This window comes from Salvelinus fontinalis, chromosome 23 (assembly GCF_029448725.1).
Source record: "Salvelinus fontinalis isolate EN_2023a chromosome 23, ASM2944872v1, whole genome shotgun sequence".
Lineage (NCBI taxonomy): Eukaryota > Metazoa > Chordata > Actinopteri > Salmoniformes > Salmonidae > Salvelinus > Salvelinus fontinalis.
In genome coordinates, this window is record NC_074687.1 from 23,912,810 (window position 1) to 23,919,920 (window position 7,111).

Below are 7,111 nucleotides of genomic sequence, written 5' to 3' on the forward strand. Positions count from 1 at the left end.
TCTATGTTGAATACTATGTCTATGTTGAATACTATGTCTATGTTAGACCATCTGTCACGATCGTCTTGAGGATATTGAGTGGACCAAGGCGCAGCGTGTGAAAAATACATGCTCTTTTATTTAGAGACGAGTGAAACACGAAACGAACACTTACAACAAAACAACAAACGACCGTGAAGCTACAAACGTAAGTGCAATACAAAAAGCTACAAACGTTCTACATAGACAATTACCCACCAAACCCAGACGGCTCTGACCAGCCAGAGCCGTCAGCCAGCCAGGATCTTCCAGAGCCGCCAGCCAGCCAGGATCTGCCAGAGCCGCCATCCAGCCATGACCAGCCAGAGCCGTCATCCAGCCAGAGCCGTCATCCAGCCATGACCAGCCAGAGCCGTCATCCAGCCATGACCAGCCAGAGCCGTCATCCAGCCATGACCAGCCAGAGCCGTCATCCAGCCATGACCAGCCAGAGCCGCCAGTCAGCCATGACCAGCCAGAGCCGCCAGTCAGCCAGGATCTTCCGGAGCCGCCAGTCAGCCAGGATCTTCCAGAGCCGCCAGTCAGCCAGGATCTTCCAGAGCCGCCAGTCAGCCAGGATCTGCCAGAGCCACCAAAGCAGGTATTGACAATGGTGGAGTGGGGGCCACATCCCGCACCCGAGCCGCCGCCATAAGAAGGCCCACCCCGGACCCTCCCCTTCTGTGTCAGGTTTTGCGGCCGGAGGGCTGGAGACACGCACCATAGGGCGAGTGCGTGGAGGAGGAACAGGGCTCTGGAGACACACTGGAAGCCTGGTGCGTGGTGTAGGCACTGGTGGTACTGGGCTGGGGCGGGGAGGTGGCGCCGGAAATACCGGACCGTGCAGGCGTACTGGCTCCCTTGAGCACTGAGCCTGCCCAACCTTACCTGGTTGTATGCTCCCCGTAGCCCGACCAGTGCGGGGAGGTGGAATAACCCACACTGGGCTGTGTAGGCGAACCGGGGACACCATGCGTAAGGCTGGTGCCATGTATGCCGGCCCGAGGAGACGCACTGGAGGCCAGATGCGTTGGGCCGGCTTCATGACATCCGGCTCAATACTCAATCTAGCCCTGCCAGTGCTGGGAGGTGGAATAACCCGCACCGGGCTATGCACACGTACAGGAGACACCGTGCGCTCTACCGCATAACACGGTGTCTGCCCGTACTTTCGCGCTCCACGGTAAGCTCGGGGAGTTGGCGCAGGTCTCCTACCTGACTTCACCACACGCCCTTGTAGCCTCCCCCAAGAAATATTTGGGTTTGACTCTCGGGCTTCCAGCCTTGCTTCCGTGCTGCCTCATATCGCCTCATCTCGGCTTTAGCTGCCTCCAGCTCTTCACGAGGGAGGCGATATTCTCCCGGTTGAGCCCAAGGTCCCTTACCTTCCAGGATCTCCTCCCAAGTCCAAGAATCCTTTATGCGCTGCTCCTGCTGCTGCTTAACACGCTGCTTGGTCCCGTTACGGTGGGTAATTCTGTCACGATCGTCTTGAGGATATTGAGTGGACCAAGGTGCAGCGTGTGAAAAATACATGCTCTTTTATTTAGAGACGAGTGAAACACGAAACGAACACTTACAACAAAACAACAAACGACCGTGAAGCTACAAACGTAAGTGCAATACAAAAAGCTACAAACGTTCTACATAGACAATTACCCACCAAACCCAAATGCCTATGGCTGCCTTAAATATGGCTCTCAATCAGAGACAATGAACCACAGCTGCCTCCAATTGAGAACCAATCTAGGCAGCCATAGACATACAAACACCTAGAAAAGACCCTGACCCATTAAACGTACAAAACCCCTAGACAATCCAAAAAACCCATACATTCCCCATGTCACACCCTGACCTAACTAAAATAATAAAGAAAACAAAGATAACTAAGGCCAGGGCGTGACACCATCATAGATAGAGTACAACAGTCGCTTTGAGAGGGGTGATTAGTCTCACAGCAAGAACTTACATTTCTGTGATCTTATCATATTTAACAAACATTGTTCAATAAATTAATCTATTACAAGAATATCAATGACACAGATAATGAAGGAAATTAATAATACATATCACAATTCAATTTGACCTGAACACAGTTGTTCATCAATTATAACTCTCTATTTATGTGTGGTCCCTATTGACCCATCAAAGTGTCAGGCTGATCATTAATGGGCCTTCAGTCTGGCATGTTGACCAGGTGTTTGGCTCCTCTACAGTGACTCTGTGTCACACTAACTAAGTAGTAATGGAAGGCAGCCTGGCTCTCTGAAACAAGAGCTGTAGGCCCATGTGACGTCACACTCCATAGAAAAGCATTCCACTTAAAGGCTGTGATCTTTCGTTATGTGCCATGCTTAAAATAATGGTCATTATTTAGATTCTCACTAACAGATGATATATACTGATTGCTGTTTACTGTAAATTACTTTTCCATATCCAGTGACGTACTCTGTTTACTCTCCCTATCAATACTCTAATAGCTCTTTGTACATCCTTCCAATTCCTCGCTTTTAACTGGTTCGCAAAAATGTGAGCCAGGTAAAAATGGTACAAATGTGTGTGTTTGTTTGTGTGAGCACACATCCGTGTGTGTGGTATACTAAACCGGATTGAGACAAAGCTTCCTGGTTATCGTTCAAAGGAAATAGAATATGGAAATTCTCTTTTACCGTCTTACATTTTATTTAGTTAGTAATGGCATTGTGAAATGAGACAGAGCCTCTCAATTAGAGGCAGGTGTTTGACGTTTCCTCTGATTGAGAACCATATTAAGGTAGGCTGTTCTCACTGTTTGTTTGTGGGTGATTGTTCCTGTGTCTGTGTCTGTTTGCACCACACGGGACTGTTTCGTTTGTTCGTTCGTTTAGGTAGTCTGTTCCTGTTTCATGCGTTCTTCGTGTTTATGTAAGTTCTTGTTCAGGTCAGTCTACGTCGTTTTTTTATTTTGTAATCAATTCAAGTGTTCTTCGTGTTTCGTCTTTCATTTAATAAATTCATTATGTATTCATCACCCGCTGCGCCTTGGTCCGCTCATTCACCACAAGACGACCATTACAGTGAGACAATAGTTTGTTTTTGACCATCTTGTCACAGCTCTCGTCGTAATGAGGATCGGACCAAAGCGCAGCGTGGTAAGTGTTCATGATTTTATTTGATCACAAAACACTCAAACAAAATCAACAAGAGGGAAAACCGAAACAGTTCTGTTAGGTGTATAAACTAAACAGAAAACAACTACCCACAAAACACAGGTGGGAAAAAGGCTGCCTAAGTATGATTCCCAATCAGAGACAATGATAGACAGCTGTCCCTGATTGAGAACCATACCTGGCCAAAACATAGAAATATAGAAACTACAATGCCCACCCTAGTCAGACCCTGGCCTAACCAAAATAGAGAATAAAAGCCTCTCTATGGCCAGGGCGTGACACATCTCCATGATAAGTACTACAGAATGGCCATGAAATATGATGCCATTCCAAAACTCAAAACGATTTTTCAGTATGTTTTTGAACAGACAATTCTTGAAAAAGTAAGAATTTAAAAAAGTATTACTTTTGCTGAAGTCCTATAAGCCTCAATCAGAAGCTTATGGACAAAGAAGTAAAGAAAACTGAGAAAGCTCTACATTAATTGATTAAACATCATGATTAGAGTCCCCAGTGCATCATCATTACTGTGATGGAAATACAACATCAAGCACACCATTGTCAGTGATGGATCAAAGTCCAATATCTCATTCCCACTTCAGTAAATATCTACTGCATTTCCTCAAGCAAGTAAAAAGACAACAACAGCTGAGTAGTAGAGATGACTATTTGAATAGGAGTGTGGGTATATTTAGTGGGGAATGTCATCATAAAGACCATACCATAAGACCATACTGACCATACTCTATCATCATAAAGACCATACTGTAGGTGCGATAAAATGTAATCATTTTTAAAATAATTATGAGGTCTTAAGTTGCTAGCCAAATGGGCTGGTCGTTCATTCTATCCATTATTTTTTGCAATGATTGCTATGCTAAACAAATCATTGGCATGTAGCTCCAGGCTAGCTACAGTACTTCTCCTTTGCTCTCGCCAACTAAAGAAAGCAGCTGAAATGACAGCAACTATGTGTACTTTCCTTTGTTTTACATTTGTTTGTTTCTTTTGCCATTTCTTTGGATATATCCTTTATAATGATCCTGATAAATGAATTTGTCTGGCTCAGAGAAACTGTCAGTCACGTCACGTTCATATGCATGGGACGGAGGCGATCGCAAAAAACCTTCCACAGGTCAGAGACAAGGTTTAGACAAACCCTAACTGTTGCAAACGAAATGCTAACCTAGTAGCATGGGGGAAAATTGTTTAGATACTTTTTAACAGGGGAGATGATGTTAAGGCGGTTTCTCTTTCCATGTTTTCTGTGCCTAACTAAAAGACTTTATAAAAATGTAAATGAAACACAAAAAAACATTTATTTAAAAACTGATAAGATATTAATAGTTTTTAAAAACGAACAGCACCTAATTACTTTAGGCTACATAATGTGCCAAACTGACACATTGACAATGCCCACAGCCTAATCTCTTGTAGACAGACTATATAACTGTAACGCACGTCGTCTGGAGAAGGAGAATAGGACCAAGGTGCAGCGTGGTAAGTGTTCATTATTTTAATATAACAACTGAACACTGAACAAAATCAACAAAAAATGACAAACGAACAGTTCTGTAAGGTGAACACACAAAACAGAAAACAACCAACCACAAACACAGATGGGAACAGGCTACCTAAGTATGATTCTCAATCAGAGACAACAATAGACAGCTGCCTCTGATTGAGAACCACATATGGCCAAACACAAAGAAATAGACAACATAGAACACCAGACATAGAGTGCCCACCCAAACTCACGCCCTGACCAACCAAAATAGAGACATAAAAAGGATCTCTAAGGTCAGGGCGTGACAATAACATAAATTGTTTAATTTACATTGGGTTGCCAAGATTACCCACAAGATTACCCACAAGATTACCCATAAACAAACAACATAAATATGAGTGCACATCATGAATGAATGACTACACACCAGTAATGTTATTCTGAGAGAAATTTGGGCGTTTACTGCTTTGGAGCAGGGGCGGCTTCAGCTATTACAGGGGCCACTTCAGCTTTTGCAGATGCAGGTTTACCTTGTACAGGGGCCGCTTCAGCTTTTACAGGGGCCACTTCAGCTTTTACAGGGGCCGCTTCAGCTTTTACAGGGAACACTTCAGCTTTTACAGGGACCGCTTCAGCTTTTACAGGGACCACTTCAGCTTTTACAGGGGCCGCTTCAGCTTTTACAGGGGCCGCTTCAGCTTTTACAGGGGCCGCTTCAGCTTTTGCTGCTCCTTCTTTGGGTGGACATAATTTCCTGGAGAAAACAAGAGGTTTTATTATCATCATGAACTTTGTTGGATGTTTCACCAGTGCTGTGAATAGACTTGTACAGTTCTATTTTTGACTGGAACGAATTGCAAAAGTCACTGAAGTTGGCGACTTATATTTCCCTCACTAACTTTAAACATCAGCTATCTGAGCAGCTAACCGATCTGCTGCAGCTGTACATAGGCCATCTGTAAATAGCCCATGTAATCTACCTACCTCATCCCCATATTGTTGTTTTTACTTACTTTTCTGCTCTTTTGCACACCAGTATTTCTACTTGCACATCATCATCTGCACATCTATCACTTCAGTGTTATTTTGCTAAATTGTAATTACTTCGTTACTATGGCCTATTTATTGCCTTTCCTCCTCACGCTATTTGCACACACTGTATATAGACTTTTTTTCTATTGTGTTATTGACTGTACGCTTGTTTATTCCATGTGTAACTCTGTGTTGTTGTTTGTGTCGCACTGCTTTGCTTTATCTTGGCCAAGTCGCAGTTGTAAATGAGAACTTGTTCTAAACTGGCCTACCTGGTTAAATAAAGGTGAAATAAAAAATATATAAAATATATATATTTTTTCAAGGTAATACAAATCTGCTACTTACACTGTATCTGTTGAGTCCTTTACAAAACCACACACTTTGCTAGTCTGCGCCAACGGCTGTTTGAGAGTGGTGATCTCCCCAGTCCAAGCCTCCTTTTCAGTTTTGAACGTCGCTGAGGAGACCAGACAAGGAGAGGAGATCAGAAGAGAGGAGCAGAGAAGAGAGGCAAAGGGAAGCCACTTCAGAAATGCACCCAGAGAGAGAGATGCACTACGTTACAGTGGCTGATATGTTACCAGATTTCCCCACCTTGTGGCACAAGTGGCTACAGGAATAACAACTCTACTAGAAAAGACTCACATACCTTCAATATCACTCTGCTCCTTCTGTATGGGTGCAAGTTCTTCCTCCTTTTGTTTCTTTGTGCCGAAGGTGAGAGATAACACAAAACATAGTTAAAGGGGAAAAATAACATTCATGCCTACTGTTTGCTGTACATACTAAAAATCCTTATCTGAGTCCTTCAAATCCTTCTACTCAGCACTTTCCACTGCGCACAGACGTCAATTCAACGTTTATTACACGTTTGTTCAACGTCATTTCATTGCAATTACGTGGATTTTTTTTTGATTCAGTCAGTGTATGCCCAGTGGGTTGACAAGCACCATACACCAACCTGGGTCAAATGTTAAATACTTTCAATTGCTTTTTTGATTGCTCTGGTTTAGTGCACCCTGGTCCAAGCTACACAGCCCGAAGCCATTATCATCACTGTTCAATGCTTGGGGTTGGCACTTTTGGGACTATTCCATTGGATCCATTGTACCAGGAAAACGAAATCAAGAACAGCTCCATTATTTGACATACCTGTATGTTCAGTTTTCGACCCAGGTCTGTCTAGTGAAGGGCAGCCCTGTACCTGGAGAGCTACTGTCCTCCAGGTTGTCGCTCCAACCCTAATTTAGCACACCTGATTTTACTTTTAGCTGCTCACCAATGCCTTATCTAGCTGAATGTTAGGTAAGGGTTGGACTGAAAACGAACAGGACGGTAGATCTCCATGAAGAGGGTTGGGCAGTCCTGGTCTAGTCTTTATAGTACACCAATGGTCTATATG

The 7,111-nt window shown here is 43.8% G+C and overlaps 1 long non-coding RNA gene across 1 annotated transcript; it reads right to left on the reverse strand.

Moving 5' to 3' along the window:
- Window positions 1-5,036: 5,036 nt before the first annotated feature.
- Window positions 5,037-6,416, reverse strand: LOC129821527 (uncharacterized). Its single transcript, XR_008754344.1, has 3 exons — window positions 6,359-6,416; window positions 6,055-6,166; window positions 5,037-5,428 (listed from the first exon to the last, which is right to left on the reverse strand). It is a non-coding gene; the product is annotated as an uncharacterized LOC129821527 (long non-coding RNA).
- Window positions 6,417-7,111: the final 695 nt, after the last annotated feature.